This window comes from Giraffa tippelskirchi, chromosome 8 (genome assembly GCF_054371585.1).
Source record: "Giraffa tippelskirchi isolate mGirTip1 chromosome 8, T2T-mGirTip1v1.2.pri, whole genome shotgun sequence".
Taxonomy (NCBI): domain Eukaryota; kingdom Metazoa; phylum Chordata; class Mammalia; order Artiodactyla; family Giraffidae; genus Giraffa; species Giraffa tippelskirchi.
Window position 1 is genome coordinate 31,005,939 of NC_137282.1, and position 17,084 is coordinate 31,023,022.

The 17,084-nt window shown below is 39.0% G+C and overlaps 1 protein-coding gene and 1 long non-coding RNA gene across 2 annotated transcripts in view; one reads left to right on the forward strand and one right to left on the reverse strand.

Annotated features, from left to right (window-relative positions):
- The window catches only part of TENM3 (teneurin transmembrane protein 3), a 1,016,736-nt gene that overhangs the window by 825,890 nt on the left and 173,762 nt on the right, over positions 1-17,084 (reverse strand). The gene's annotated exons all lie outside the window — the stretch shown is intronic.
- On the forward strand, positions 3,031-7,780 carry LOC145518164 (uncharacterized). The gene is made up of 2 exons (XR_014062666.1): positions 3,031-4,043; positions 5,407-7,780. It is a non-coding gene; the product is annotated as an uncharacterized LOC145518164 (long non-coding RNA).

The window sequence follows — 17,084 nt, forward strand, 5'->3', positions numbered from 1 at the left end:
AACAAAGCAAATCTAGTTCTTTGATCTAATGGAGTTTACATAGTGGTGGAGGAAACAAATAAATACTAAAAAAATAAATGTACAATGTTGTTTCAGGGATGATATATGTGATAAGGCTAGGCAAAGGGCTCAAGAAAAACTGGAGGCATGTACTACTTTGTATATGGTAGAGTAAAGAAATGGTATTCAGGGAGGGGCTTGAATGAAGTGAGAGAGAGAGCTAAGAAAGCTCATGATGGGAGAGAATTGCTGGCAAGATGGGTGGGCCCTGTCAGGGAGCTTGCTGGGTGCTCTGACAAGTGGCCAAGGATTCCAGTGAGGGATGGCAACCACTCCAGTATTCTTACCTGGAGAATCCCATGGACAGAGGAGCCTGGCAGCCTACAGTCCATGGGGTCGCAAGAACTTAGTGACGAAACCACCACCACCACCAGTGAGGGGAGATGGAGAGGGGGAGAGTTTACCAGGGGGACGTCACATCATGCTGGGCCTTGGAGGCCATCTGTGAGCACCCAGGTCTCTGATGGGATCAGAAAATCCTAGAATATTTTAATCACATAATTTATATGATCTCCTTTGTCCTGAAAGGCTGCTCTGTGGAGCAGAGGCCAGGCATGCAGGAGATTCATCAGGAGGGTGTTGCCATTGACTATGTGAGGGTCTAGAGTTGGTGGCAGTGGAGGGGGTGAGATGGTCACATTATTAGAGCAGCAGGCTTTGCTGGTGGGTGTGGGGGGTATGCAAATGAAAAGAGCAAATGATGACTCTCAGGTTTTGACCGAAGAAGCTGGCTGGATAGTGGTAAGATTGATTGAGATTTAGAACACTGGATGAGTGTCAAGAGCTTGGAGGGAGGGTGGGAATGGATATCAAAAGTTCAGTTCTAGACATGGTAAGTTTTAGATGCTCAAAAAGCATTGTGAGGACATGTTGAATAGACAGTTATGTGTAAGTCTAGTCCCTGGAGGAGGAAAGCGCAGCCCATTCCAGTGTTCTTGCCTGAAGAATTCCGTGGACAAAGGTGCCCAGCAGGTTACAGTCCTTGGGGTTGCAAAGAGTCAGAGAGACTGAGCGCAGTGCACAGCAGCACATATAAGTCTGGTGTTCAAGGTATTGATTGTGACTGGAGATGAAAATTTGGAAATCCTTATGGCTCAGTGATAAATAATTCGCCTGCAGTGCAGGAGCCACAGGAGAAATGGATTCAATCCCTGGGTCAGGAAGATCCCCTAGAGGGGGAAATGGCAACCCACTCTAGTATTCTCGCCCATGGACAGGGGAGCCTGGGGGGCTACAGCCGTTGGGATCACAAAGAGTAGGACACGACAGAAGCAACTTAGCACATACATCTTATAGACGTGGCATTTAAGATCAAGGAATTGGTTGAAATCATCAAGGACTTGATTACAGAATTAAGAAAGAGGGGTTGGGGGGCAGGCATGAATCTTTAGCAAGGGAAGAAAGAGTGGCAAGTGCAGAAGGAAGAAAACCAAGAGCACGGCCGTCAGGCCGAGGATTGTGCTCTCATCCTCACAGGCGAGGAAGGCTCCTTGTTCTCTGAGGTTATGCATTTTCAGATCAATAGTGTTTTAGGTGCCCCGCTTGTTCTCAGTAAGAGAACACTAATGGGATAAAGCAACCAAACTGAAAAGACATAGAACTTTTCCAAGAATTTCAAATTAAGAAGTTACATTCATGCACGTGATGCTAAGATTAATACCTATTGTAAAACAAAATGCTCTTAAATAGTCTATATGAATGTCGACTTTTAATTACTCTTCATTCTATCACACCATATCATGTGAAGACCCCTCTGTCCTGTTGGAGCACATGCTTTAAATCCTTAAATGCAAGTGTACCTGAATAATACAGCCAGAGCGCTGGGCTTGGAAGCCAACGACATCGACAGAAACTGAGGATGGCTACATTTGAGGATCACTTTTTAATAATTAATAATCACTTTTTCTTTTTTCCCCATCCTTCCCCCCACTTCCTCCCTTCTTTCCTTTTTTTTTTATTTTTTGGCCACACACAGCTGCTTTTTAAAGTCCGTTCAATTTTTAGTTATGACTCACAGGGACCGCTTCTCTTTCACAGTGGAGAGTGACTTGTTACATGTGGTCATAAAAATCTATGTTAGTCCCTAAACATCAAGCAGATCTAAACTGTCAAAAATGAAGGAAGATGTGAAACATTTGGGACTTTAAGAAATGACAGCATATTCAAATTAAATATATATGTGTGTGTTTTACACGTGTATATGTGTACACACACATACACTCACTCACATAGGCACATACATACATTTACCTCTTTATCCAGAACATATGGACTTGCAGATTTTTATGCCAAGCCATACGTTTCTGTCTGGCATCATATGGCTCACTTTTGATGAAAGCTATCCAGTCCTGTAGTATGCTTCTTTGTTACATATTATCTAACTCCTATGAGTGAGAATTGCCATTAGCTCAAGGAGGAGAAAAAGAAATGCTATAATGATCCCCTTGCAGTTTGTTTTGGGGGAGTGAAGGATGTGGAAACACACAAAAATTCATGTCATAGTAATAATTGGATGGCTTTGACATAACCAGTATTTTTGGTGGTATTTTATATTTTAATTCATGACTTTACACTAAACAAGATCCCAAAGTGGGAAAACATTGTGGTAAAATTCCTTGATTTTAAATATAGCAGGCAGCTGGAAAGAGAGTGCAAATGTGTGTGCTGACGTGAGGGGTGTGTGAGGAGCATTCAGCTGTGAGTATTTTTGCTAAATATCTGAAAACCATATAGTGCACATACCGTGGGAGGCAGACCATAAATCTGCAGGCTTTCACCACCTAATGGGTGAATTTCACGGGAAATCTCGAAAATAATTCTCATAGACAGCAAGGGCGGCTCATCTAAAGAACTGTTTCGGCTAACACTGATTCCTCTTCCTTTCATTCGGGAAATCAAATATTGAATTTATTCTCATAAGTAGATCATATTCTGGGTGGCCACAGGGGAAAAGCTGAAGAGGTAGTTGTGTTTTTTTTTTTTTTTTTCCATTTTATTTTCTTGGCAGCCAAGGAATTCTAAAATTTGTTCCCAGATTCTTAGTAAGATGGTGTCCATGGTAGATGGGGGTCACTAAAAGAATAAGCTTACCAGGTCACTGCAGACCAGACATTCTGTCCTGTTTCACAATTTTTAGTCATTGTTACAGGCAGATTTATATATTTTTGGCACAGAGGGGGAATATATAGGTGACCTGTCACAACAGTACAAGTTTCTTGGTTAAAGAAGGGCTGTGATTTGAAGGCAAGCTTAGTGTCAAATGCTTCCTGTCCTTGTCATGGTTGGGAAGGTATCATGCTTCAACTCAGCATCCCCGGTCCTCTCTGTACTCAGACGAGAGTTGTTGCCCAGTCCTCCTGGCAAAGCCTCCCTCCCTGAACAGTGTCAGTGCCCAAAAGGCAATGCCTTGGTCATGAGCTACCTGTCCACCATTTTGAAATATTATCAGAATCAAACCCTATTTATATTTCAAGTGAATGTCCCTAGTTCCACTCTAGTAAGTGGAATATAAAGATTCTGTTGGCACTGTGCATTTTATATATCCTAAATAATGCCATGCCATGTGTGCATGCTTAGTCATGTCTGACTCTTGGTGACCTATGGGCTATAGCCCACCAGTCTCCTCTATCCACGGAATTTTCCAGGCAAGAATACTGGAGTGGGTTGCCATTTTCTCTTGAAGGGATTTTTCTGATACAGGGATCCAACCCACGTCTCCTCCATCTCCTGCATTCGCAGGCAGATTCTTTACCACTGAGCCACCCAGGAAGCCCCTAAATAAAAACATGGGCAAAAGTGATACAGTCATTTCAAGCTTAACTCAAATTGGTTTTCTATTATGCTACTGAGCAATAATAATATATAGAAAACATCTTAATTTTCAGGCTGTAAGAATGTCAACCCTAGTATTGCTTTGAGGGCATCTGATACTTTTAATTTTTACTCTTTTTTCTTCTTTAGTCCAACTAGTCATCATATATAGAGTGTTTGTGGATTGTTTTTCCAAATTATCGAAAGTTACTTTTCATTGTGCTGATATATTAGGAAAGTGTTTGGATTAATTTTTTTTTTTTTCTTATTGAAACATAGTTGATTTACAAGGTTGTGTTAGTTTCAGGTATACAGAACAGTGATTCAGTTATACATGTATTCGTTTTGGAGTTCTTTTCCCTTGTAGATTATTACAAAATATTGAGTAGAGTTCCCTGTGCTATACAGTAGGTCCTTTTTGCTTATCTATTTTATATACAGTAGTGTGTATGTATTAATCCCAACCTGTGAGGAGAGTATTTCTAATGAATCTTCATGACCAGAGAAATGAGAAATATCTGGTGAACTAAAAGAAGAGAACTATTTGAAAGAATATTTTCTAAAAGCCCACTTGCCTTGGAGCCTCTGATGAAACAACTGTGTATGTGTATACATGGGCAGGTGCACAAAAACTCAGGCAGAAATAGATGCACACTCAGGGAGGTGATTTGCCACTTGAAAGAGAATAAAAAAAGCTAGCAACATCCAGACGTTATAATTCTGTTCCCAGTGATACTACTGGCAGCTTTGGTTCTCCAGGGGAAAAAAAGGGAGCACACCTCTCGTGTGCTGAAATATTGGAGGAGAAGGACTGAAGCTGATTCCTGGCTGTGCTTCACACTGAGTGCTTTACACAGAGCAGAAGCCCAATTAATGCCTGTGGAATTGAATTTATTGAATTGCACTGAAGGGAAAAGAGGACTCGAGGGACTTGAAGCCTTCGAGAGTATATTGCAAGAGGTTTGGTTTCAAGCAGAGACTAAAACTTTAATCTCTGGATTTGTCTGTTGGGCAATGCAGATACATATCTTGAATGAGAAACAAATAACAAATACACCTATTGGAACTGCTGAACATTTGGTTTCCTCAGTGAAATACCATGAACCATTTATATACGATGTTTGAAAGAAAATACTAGTTTCTAATCATGACACTATTACAACAGACCTTGGGCCCAAATTTATTTTCCTTTAGATTTTTATGACTTTTGGAAAGATGAGAACTAGGAAAAATGAAAGAAAATGGTATATATTTTTAATCAATTATGACTCCTAATGGGAAATTTTTATCCAATAAATTTAAATTTGAATCAATTTCAGTTCAGTTGCTCAGTCGTGTCCGACTCTTTGTGACCCCATGAACCGCAGCACGCCAGGCCTCCCTGTCCATCACCAACTCCCTGAGTCCACCCAAACCCATGTCCATCGAGTCAATGATGCCATCCAGCCATCTCATTCTCTGTCGTCCCCTTCTCCTCCTGCCTTCAACCTTTCCCAGCATCAGGGTCTTTTCCCATGAGTCAGTTCTTCACATCAGGTGGCCAAAGTATTGGAATTTCAGCTTCAACATCAGTCCTTTTAATGAATATCCAGGACTGAGCTCCTTTAGGATGGACTGGTTGAATCTCCTTGCAGTCCAAGGGACTCTCAAGAGTCTTCTCCAACACCACAGTTCAAAAGCATCAATTCTTCAGCACTCAGCTTTCTTTATAGTCAAACTCTCACATCCATACATGACCACTGGAAAAACCATAGCCTTGACTAGATGGACCTTTGTTGGCAAAGTAATGTCTCTGCTTTTTAATATGCTGTCTAGGTTGGTCATAACTTTCCTTCCAAGGAGTAAGCGTCTTTTAATTTCATGGCTACAGTCACCATCTGCAGTGATTTTGGAGCCCAGAAAAATAAAGTCAGCCACTATTTCCACTGTTTCCCCATCTATCTGCCGTGAAGTGGTGGGACCGGATGCCATGATCTTACTTTTTTGAATGTTGAGCTTTAAGCCAACTTTTTCACTCTCCTCTTTCACTTTCATCAAGAGGCTCTTTAGTTCTTCTTCACTTTCTGCCATAAGGGTGGTGTCATCTGCATATCTGAGGTTATTGATATTTCTCCAGGCAATCTTGATTCCAGCTTGTGCTTCCTCCAGCCCAGCGTTTCTCATGATGTACTCTGCATATAAGTTAAATATATGAGCGCGGTCAAGAGGAGCTATCTGGGCCGGAGGTCAGGGGTGGCAGCACAGAGGAGCTACTGCGAGTTAGAGGTAAGGGGCGGCAACTGCACTTTGTTGGAGCAGCTGTGAGGAGAGAACCCGCGTCCAAGGTAAGAGAAACCCAGGTAAGACCGTGGGCCCTGAGAGAGGGGATCGGGGGCAGACAGGCTGAAATTACAGTCACGGACAACTAGCCAATCTGATCACATGGACCACAGCTGTGTCTAACTCAATGAACCTAAGCCATGCCATGTGGGGCCACCCAAGACGGACAGGTCATGGTGGAGAGGTCTGACAGAATGTGGTCCACAGGAGAAGGGTATGGCAAACCACTTCAGTATTCTTGCCTTGAGAACACCATGAACAGTATGAAAAGGCAAAAAGATAGGACACTGAAAGATGAACTCCCCAGGTCGGTAGGTGCCCAATATGCTACTGGAGATCAGTGCAGAAATAACTCCAGAAAGAATGAAGGGATGGAGCCAAAGCAAAAACAACACCCAGTTGTGAATGGGACTGGTAATAGAAGCAAGATTCGATGCTGTAAAGAGCAATATTGCATAGGAACCTGGAATGTTAGGTCTATGAATCAGGGTAAATTGGAAGTGGTCAAACAGGAGATGACAAGAGTGAACATCGACATTCTAGGAATCAGTGAACTAAGATGGACTGGAATGGGTGAATTTAACTCAGGTGACCGTTATATCTACTACTATGGGAAGGAATCCCTTAGAAGAAATGGAGTAGCCATCATAGTCAACAAAAGAGTCTGAAATGCAGTACTTGGATGCAATCTCAAAAAAAATGAATTAATTTAAAATGCCCAAATAATTTTGGATCGGTAAAATAGAGGCTTCTTTAAAATGTTCTCATAAATCTATGATGATTAGAATCTTTCTCAGATTTTGAAGATAAACATATTTAGGTTGTGATAAAATGTGAAAAATTTCAACATGATAGTTGTTATTTTCATAAAACTGTGAGTGTGTAAGGACAGCTCTTACTTAGCTAAATTAATTATAGGAATAAATACTATAACCAATATAAAATGAAATATTGGAAAACTTGTTCTAAATTTTTTAAAAGGTCAGTGGGGAAAAATAAGGTTTTATTCTAACAAAATATGGAGGGCCATTGATGAGATACCATTAGAATCCTACATACAAAGAGAAGGAACTGAGTAAAATTTGTTTAAAAGAATTTTGTTATTTTTCTCTTATTTTTTTGTATACACTTTACCCTATATTTTTCTTTATGTATTTCTCTAATTCTGATAGTTATTAAATGCTCTTTTTTTTTGAATCTGTAAACAAATGACTACTAAAGGGAAAACAGAATTTCTCTACCTGTTTTAAAGACACAAATATGTTCCTCAATACCTAATTTCTCAATTTTCAGATATCACGCAGACATAGGATTAGTCTTCTAGTAAATCTAGTAGTAATAGCTCAAATAAAAATTTGGAAAGCACAAACACGTCATTACTAGACAACGTGCTATTAAAAACAAACCATGGATCAACGAGAAATCAAAGAGGAAGTCATAAAATACCTTGAAATAAATGAAAATAGAAACATAACTGTCCAAAATCTACGGTATACAGCAAAAGTGATTCAGAAAGGGAAGTTTTTAGTGATACAGTCCTACCTTGAGAAATGAGAAAAATCTCAAATAAACAACTCAACCTACCATCTAAGGGACTTAGAAAAATAAGAATAAACAAAGTCCAAAGCCAACAGAAGAAAGGGAACAATAGAAATCACAGAGGAAATATATAAAATAGAGGACCTCCTCCCCCAAAGCAGTAGAATAAAGATCAATGGAACTAATACCTGTTTTTTTAAAAAAATAAACAAAATTCATAAACCTTTAGTCAGGCTTATCAAAAATAAAAGGTAGAGGATCCAAGTAAACAGAATAATAAATAAAAGAGGAGAAATAACAACTGATACCACAGAGATACAAATAATCATAAGAGAATACTACCAACAGTTATATGCCAACAGACTGGACAACCCAGAAGAAATGAACAAATTTATAGAAAGATACAACCTACCAAGACTGAATCAAGAAGAAACAGGCAATTTGAACAGACTGATTGCTAGTAGTAAAATTGAATTTGTAATAAAAGTACTTCTAGGAAACAAAAAGTCTGGGACCAGTTGCAATAACATGGATGAACTTAAAAGTACTACGCTTAGTGAAGTAAGTCAGACAGAACGACAAGTAGTCTGTATTATCATTATATGTGAAATCAAAAAAATAAAGCAAACGGATGTATATTACAAAACAGAAACAGACCTATAGATACTGAGAACAAATCAGTGGTTACCAGTAGGGAGAAGGAGGGGGTAGGGGCAAGAGAGGGCTAGGAGATTAAGACATACAAACTACTACATATAAAATTAATAAGCTACAAGGATATATTGTACAGCACAGGGAAATATAGCCATTATTTGTAATAACTGTAGAATAATCACTAAAATATTGAATCACTAGGTAAGACAGCTGAAACTAACATAGTATTGTAAATTAACTGTATTTCAATTAAACAAAAATAATAACAATTATTATGAGATGAATAGAAACAGTATAAAAAGTAACTTACAAAAATTTCACAGATTTCTAATTATTTTCTTATAAAAATAATAGCCCCATAACTTGCATTATTTTTATATCAAATCTTTGAAACTGTTCAGCATAAATATTTAAACATGTAGAAAACCAAGTTTCACTTACGATAAATAATACTGTGAAAGTAATAAGTTGCTACATCACTTTTTTGGCAATGTAACCTCACAGAAGAGATTTCTTTTTGATTAAGGAATAAAAGTTAAATGACACATTAAAGAGCGTCTTATTGCTTAGTGACTGCTTCATTTTCAGCTGAATGTTCATTCCTTTGAATCAGTAAACAACAAAACAAGTCATTTCAGTGTCTCCAAAACACTACTTATATTGAACATATGCAAATAAAATATATTTAGTGGTGACTATTTTGAAATATTATAAGCCAAGTTTGGGCACTTGAAACTGTATACACAGGACCTGTGAAAAATACTAAAGTAGGATTACCACAAAGAGTTGGCTTCCTTGATGGCTCAGTCCATAAAGAATCCACCTGCAATGCAGGAGACCCAGGTTTGATCCCTGGGTTGGGAAAATCCCCTGGAGGAGGGCATGGCAACCCATTCCAGTATTTTTGTCTGGAGAATCCCCATGGACAGAGGAGCCTGGTGGGCTGCAGTCCATGAGGTTGCAAAGAGTCAGACATGACTGAGCAACTAAGCACAGCACAACTGCATCACAAAGAATATTTATTTCCCCAACAGAAATTTAGTAATAAGTCTGTTCATTTGAGTTATATGAAAACCTTTAGACATCTTCATTAAGAAAGAAGATTGCAAACAAGCTGAATGAGTTGGAAGAGGTTTGAGTTTCCTGATTGGAACCTATAACAAGATAGATGTCTATGGAACTAGAAAATATTTTACCTATTATGAAGACTTGTGTAAGAAAAGACAATACGTCATAGGCCTTTCCCTTTCCTTTCTTGTTAATACAAAGAAGAAGTTTAATGGGCAGAAAAAAAAATATCAACAGGCTTTAGATAAAATTAGGGATTCCCTGGTGGCTCAGATGGTGAAACATCTGCCTGCAGTGTGGGAGACCCAGGTTCAATCCCTGGGTTGGGAAGATCCCCTGGGGAAGGAAATGGCAACCCACTCCAGTACTGTTGCCTAGAAAATTCCATGGATGGAGTAGTCTGGTGGGCAACCCACTCCAGTACTCTTGCCTAGAAAATTCCATGGATGGAGGAGCCTGGTGGGCTACAGTCCATGGGATCACAAAGAGTCGGACATGACCGAGCGACTTTACTTTCTTTTCTTTAGATAAAATATTGCAGAGATGAGAAAAATGTAAAAAAAAAACCCAAAAAACAAAACAGTGAAAAACCTCAATTGAGGCATTGTAATTGGGTAGCAATTATATTATCCATTGATAAAACTGCCACACAAAACTGCATGTGTGTGTGTGTGTGTGTGTGTGTGTGTGTGTGTGTATGAGTGTGTGGGTTTAACCATAGACACATTCAATTATCTACCATTGCTTTTTCAAAGATTATATTTAAAAACAAGTGATGCTGTATCACTGAATATTTTTCATAGAACTTATCCTTTTCCATTTTCTCTTTTCAGTGAAGTTGGATTGCATGAAGAAAATGAAGTTGCTTTACTTGATTTTATCAGCTGAAAGTAGAGGAAGGACAAGTTTCTAATGGATCCTCAGTCATTGACTGCACTTTTAGAGAAATAGAATTGTTGGTGAGTATAATGATAATTTTGGTTAAGTATTTTGACAGTTGGAAGTGTGTGTAAGGTCAGAGAAAGTCTTGTAAGCCCATTTTTGATGATAGTATAACCATATGTTTATTGACTAAGGTAAGATAAAGATGAAAGTGGGAGGAAAGAATGAATAATTTCATCATTGGGATAATGCTGAAAGCACTAGACTGCCCCAAGTGGTTCAGTGGTAAAGACTCCATTTGTCAACGCAAGAGATGCAGGAGACATGGTTTTGATCCCTGGGTCAGGAAGTTCCCCTGGAGAAGGAAATGGCAGCCTGCTCCAGGATTCTTGCCTGGGAAATCCCATGGACAGAGTAGCCTGGTGGGCTACAGTGCATGGGGTCACAAAAGAGTTGGACATGACCGAGCATGCACATATGAAAGCATTAGAATATGCCAACATCAATATGGTTACTAAATATGGTCTTTACACAAATGTAGTGATATCTATGTAGCAAAGAAGTGTGGCCAATATTTGGCTAGCACAGAAGTTTTCCTTGTCCAGTAGTGCTTCTTCAAACACTTGAAAGAAGGTAATACTCAATGTCTCCAGTGACCTTTGCTATTTTCAGATTTAGACGATCAGCTCTAAGAATCAAAGTCCTCAATCAAAGTTATGAATTTTGTTCTTGAAGCACAAGCAAAGCCATAAGAAAACTAAGATGTTTCTGAATTTTAATACAGAATCAGTATCATAGGAATGGTAAGTTTAAATATGGATGTGATATATGTTTGGTTCCTATGAAATTAGCTCAGAAGAGACTAATAGGACATTGTTGCTTATAATATGTTCCTGAATTCACTTAGCCAAGAATAATGATGGAGGAGTTCTTCTTTTGACTAATAACGCATTCCCTGTTCTTTAGTATCTTACTATCAATATTTTGGCTAACTGATGCGAAGAACTGACTCATTGGAAAAGACCCTGATGCTGGGAAAGATTGAAAGCAGGAGGATAAGGGGATGACAGAGGATGAGATGGTTGGATGGCATCACCAACTCGATGGACTTGAGTCTGAGCAAGCTCTGGGAGTTGGTGATGGACAGGGAAGCCTGGCATGCTGCAGTCCATGGGGTTGCAAACAGTCAGATATGACTGGGCGACTGAACTGAACTGAACTAATATTTGTGTCAAAGCTGAAACAGAGATCTATGGGAAAAATGGGGAGAATATTGGGAGATGCTAGGAAGAACCATTCCACTTAAACATTTCATGTGTGTCAAAATAATTTGTTTAAAATGCTGAATTCTGTACATTGAAATCCTAGGCTACAGATGTGGGGACAGAACTAGTTAAAAATAGTTTACCAGCTTTGACACTGGCAGGCTGAAAGACAGAAGGAACTATGAGCTTAAAGTGAAACCCTCTGGAGGAATGAGAACTTTTCAGGAGGAGGATATCAGGATGAAAAGGAGTTCAGGAGAAGAACAAAAGCTGCCCAAGTTGGGTTAGCAGGAATTTGCATTTCTGAAAGATTACTTCCAGGAAGAGTGTTCCCTCATTATGGACATGGACGTGGGGTCTCTTATGCTGGTGTTTAACAGCTGGAACTCATCATCCAACAGGTCTGTGACCCATAAATTATTACCACCAGGCAGGGTCCTTTGGCATGGAGGAGAGTAGACGTACCATGCAGGCTGAATCTAGGAGAGGACCTGATCAGGTGGTGTCTGTTTAGAGACCACACTCCTCTAGAAAGCCAAACTCAGCTGCTGTGGCAGCAAAGAAGAGGAGCTGGAAACCATAAATCTTAGTCTTCCACTCATTCCAGCATCCAGTTAACCTGTTCACTTTGAAAGAGACAACTCAGGCCTTTCTGCCCTTCTAAAGGACTTTCACTCTTCACATGTGTATTTCGCATGCTCCAGGGCTCCAGAATGTTCACGCAATATTTTCCCATCTGGCTCTGAGATACGTCTGGGGCAAAGCTGGAACTTGCCATTTTTTTTGAGATGAAAAACAGAAGCTAAATTTTAATTATCAGAAATATCAGGGTGTTTTTGAGAACACTGTTCTCCATGTCAGTGAAACTTTTTTGTTCTTTTAAAAATCCTCATGTGATAGTTCAGAAAGACGAATTTTAATTTTAAAAGGGATCACAATAAGCTTATTCAATACTTTCATTTTATAGGCAATGAAATTGAGGTCTAGAGGGATTAAGTGACTTGCCTTAGGTCATTTTCATAAAAGTGGGAAAAAAAAAAGTCCTGAACTAATTCTCTAGATTTTAGATTGAGTGAAATTTAAAAAAAAAGACTAGTTTTTTAAATTCACTAACAAATCACTCACTTCATCTCCCCAAGTTCAAAGCTTGCTGTCTTTCCTGCTCAATATTCCCTTGATCCAGAATTTGGCTCTAAGTAGAAGGGGGAGGAGAGTCTAGTGAAGAGTATACTCCTTTCCATGCTGCTTACATTTTCAACACAGCAGGAATAATAACAGAAACACAGTTTTGCAGTGAGAAGGTCAAGGAGTGAGCTTATGAAAAAAAGAAAGCACCTTTAAACAAGCCAAAGAAAGCAGGGGTATGTAACAGATTTTGCTAATGGGGTCATGATTAAATAAATGAGAGAGTTTGAGGTAGGCATAGAAGTGCACACACACACACACACACACACACACACACACACACACACACAGAGAGCCCGCCCATGAGAGCAAATATAAATACAGTCTGATAGGAAATGTCACATAGGCAGGAACAAAATACTGGGTGTCTGGGAAGAGGAGTGTGTAGTAAATGATGTTTAGAGTTTGCTGCATGGCTATGTGTGCCGAGTTGATATTTCCAAGTAGAATAGCTAATAATAAATTAGTTAATTGGGATACTATTTATAGTTTGATTCAGAAAGACATTTATTATTTTCTTTCAGGAATGACTTAAACCTTTTTAAATGTCAAAAATTTGTAAAAATGCTCATTTTGTTCAGGCTCTCCCTGAAGGTCACAGAGTAGTCAGATTGACATCCACTTGTAAAATGCATCCACCATATTTCCACTGACTCCACTGACAGGGAATGAAACCTAACACAGTTAATAAGCATTTATTAATTGAACGGCTCATGTTACTATGTGAAACCTAACCTCCCACTTATTAGGGTGAAATGAGTGTGTTATTAGAAATTACACTATAGGTCAAGCAGAAGAGAGCCCCATACAATATTCTCGCTGAGTAAATAAATATTTGTGGATTGACTTTCTAAAGGAGATATCATTTGAAACAAGTGATTAAAGTTGACAATGAAATTGTACAAATGACCCTAATGAATGAATTTTCTAATTGGTTTCATGTTTGTGGACAACAGTCCTGTTTGCAACTGAGGGTATAAAGATGCATGCCTTACAAACGAGAGATGTTTGTAATTAGATGCAAATGATCCTCAGTTACCTAATCTTTGGCATCTGCGAATTCTGACAGAACATTTTATCTTCAACTGGGGAAAGTTCTAATTTTCCTCTTTTTTAAAAACTGCCACTGACTTGGTGACTGTTGACTTGGCAAAGCTCCTAACCAGATCCCAGATAAAAACCACCCATTTACGGAAACATCAAATCTTCTTCTGCAGCTTTGGATTAAGGATTTTAACCTTAAAAAAAAGTTCTACTTCCAAGCCCCCTTCTCTTTGTAAATACGATAAACCCATGACTATTTGGCTCATACTCTCTGACAGGAGTAAGATAATGTCACTCTTCAAATAAGTTCTTACTTATTGGTTACCTTTTGATGGGTTTATCGGCTGCCAGCAAATAGCGGATAACTATTTTGGTGAAGCCAGTCATGCCAGGCCTGTAAATGAACATCTGCCTGTATGGAGCCTGAGCATGTCACAGGGAGGTCTCCATGGCACTGACATTTGACAGAATTAGAGCCACCCCAACGCTTTTGTCCCAAAGAATCAAATATGACTTAGCTCCTGAACAATAATAATGCTTTTGTCTGTCTCCTCAGTCCTTACATATTTAGGGTGTGATGTGTTACTTCTTAATCTGATGACCAGTTCATTTATAAGCTTAGATTAAAGGATGATGTTACTATGTCGTCAGGAGCTTTGAAATTGGTAATGAGACCAATGCTTATGTTTGATTAACTGAGATCATCTCATTAGCCAAAAGTGTTAGACATTTATAGTTGGTGGCATTTTCTTTGTAGGGTCTCCAGTTTAAAAACTTTCTTGCAATCTGCTAAAATCTATTGTTTTCACTTCTTAAAAATGTATGCAGGATTAATGAGCCCTTTATCCTTCCTACATTTAAAATGTTACATTTTATGCTTCTTTATTGGCATTTTATAAGCAATAAACATGCTTTCCTCTATGTATATTACATATTTTTAAAGGTAAAAAATGATAAAGTATTTCAAAAGTTTTAATGAAACATCAGGGAAAGGTTTGTATTATGTGGGACTGACTTGTGTTGCTAAACTGTTTTAACCTATAGCCTTGCTTTCTTATTCTGATTAAGCATTTATCAAGCTTAATACAAATCAATTGTAGAAGTAAGACCAATATGAACCAAAGCTTTTCCCTTTTGTGTTCACAAATCCACTTCATGTAGGATTATTAGTTTCATAAAATCACAAATATAAATGTCAATGAATTTTATATGATGCAGATTGTGGGCTTTCCAGGTGGCTCAGTGGTAAAGAATCTGCCTGCCAATGCAGGAGTTACAGGAGACACAGGTGCTATACCTGGGTTGGGAAGATCCCCTGGAGTAGGAAATGGCAACCCACTCCAGTGTTTTTGCCTGGAAAATTTTATGGACAGAATAGCCTAGTGGGCTACAGTCCATGGGGCTGCAAAGAGTTGGATACAACTGAAAGCACACACACAGAAATGAAGTTGCTAGTGGCAAAAATTTTTGCATACACTGGCAATTAATTTGGAACCTGCAAATAACTGATGGATCCTAAGAGGAACAAGAGGTAAACAATGTCTGCTTTCATATTTTTCCAAATGTGTTCTTTAGTTCAGTTCAGTCGCTCAGTCGTGTCCAGGTCTTTGCAACCCCATGGACTGCAGCACTCCAGGCATCCCTGTCTATCATCAGCTCCCGGAGCTTACCCAAACTCATGTCCATTGAGTCGGTGATGCCATCCAACCATCTCATCCTCGGTCGTCCCCTTCTTCTCCTGCCCTCAATCTTTCCCAGCATCAGGGTCTTTTCAAATGTGTCAGCTCTTCGCATCAGGTGGCCAAAGTATTGGAGTTTCAGCTTCAGCATCAGTCCTTCCAATGAACATTCAGGACTGATTTCCTTTAGGATGGACTGGTTGAATCTCCTTGCAGTCCAAGGGACTCTCAAGAGTCTTCCCCAACACCACAATGCAAAAGCATCAATTCTTCTCCGCTCAGCTTTCTTTATAGTCCAACTCTTACATCCATACATGACTACTGGAAAAACCATAGCCTTGACTAGATGGACCTTTGTTGACAAAGTAATGTCTCTGCTTTTTAATATGCTGTCTAGGTTGGTCATAACTTTCCTTCCAAGTAGTAAGTGTCTTTTAATTTCATGGCTGCAATCACCATCTGCAGTGATTCTGAAGCCCAAGAAAATAAAGTCTCTCACTGCTTCCATTGTGTCCCCATCTATTTGCCATGAAGTGATGGGACAGGATGCCAAATGTGTTCTAGATATCTAAAATTCATTAGTTATATTATTGTGGGGAAATGTTCAAGTCTGTTCTACAGGTATACAATTGTTGGGGACAGAAAAACACAAAATGAGTTCAAAATGTGAGTTAATCAGTAGGATTAGAGTTGCTCTATGTATTTACTTTGAGTTACATGAAAATGTAGACACTGATTCTTACATTTATAGAATATCTTTTTTTTTCATTTGAAATTCATTTTTATTCAACCCTTTTCATTTTAGCATGCTTGAATGTATTTATAATAAATGAGAGTACATATAAACCTTCCAGAACATCTCTGGGAATACAGAATTATATTAATAACACTCTTAATGTCATTTATTTGACATGGGATCTGATTATGCCATTAAAGATCTAGTTCCTCTGATACTCACACAGGGATTAGAAATAACTGAATTGGGGAAACATCCCAGAAATGAGGAATAGTTATTTTTAAATTCAATGGTAGAATTCACACTTTTTAAATGGTACAATTCACAGTTCCTCCTCTTCAGGAATGTTAAATCTTGTTTGAGAGGAAATTCATATATTCATGATAAATTAGAAAACAATTTGGAAGCAATCTATATAATTTATAGAGAGCTGAAGGATGTAGGTGTCATTCTGAGGCAATTTGGAACCTGAGCAAAATCATTGAGGGCTGATGTTGGTTCAGGCAAACTCCATGGAGAGGGCAAATCTTGTGAATGTTAAGGATGAGTAGGATTGTTGTTAGTAGAGGCAGGAGGAGGAAGACCAGGAGCCAAGATAAATATTAGATTATCAGGGGGCAAAACTGGCCGTGAGCATTGAGCAGAGGCAAGACACTCCCAGGTGAACACTGCAAGATTGAAAATGTAAAATGGAGTCTATTCATACAGGTCCTTGAGGCTGGATGCTGTGCTGAGCTCAGTCGTGTCCTACTCTTTGCGACCCAGTGGACTGTAGCCCACCAGGCTCCTCATGGGATTTCCCAGGCCAGAATACTAGAGTGGGTTGCCTTTTCCTCCCAACCC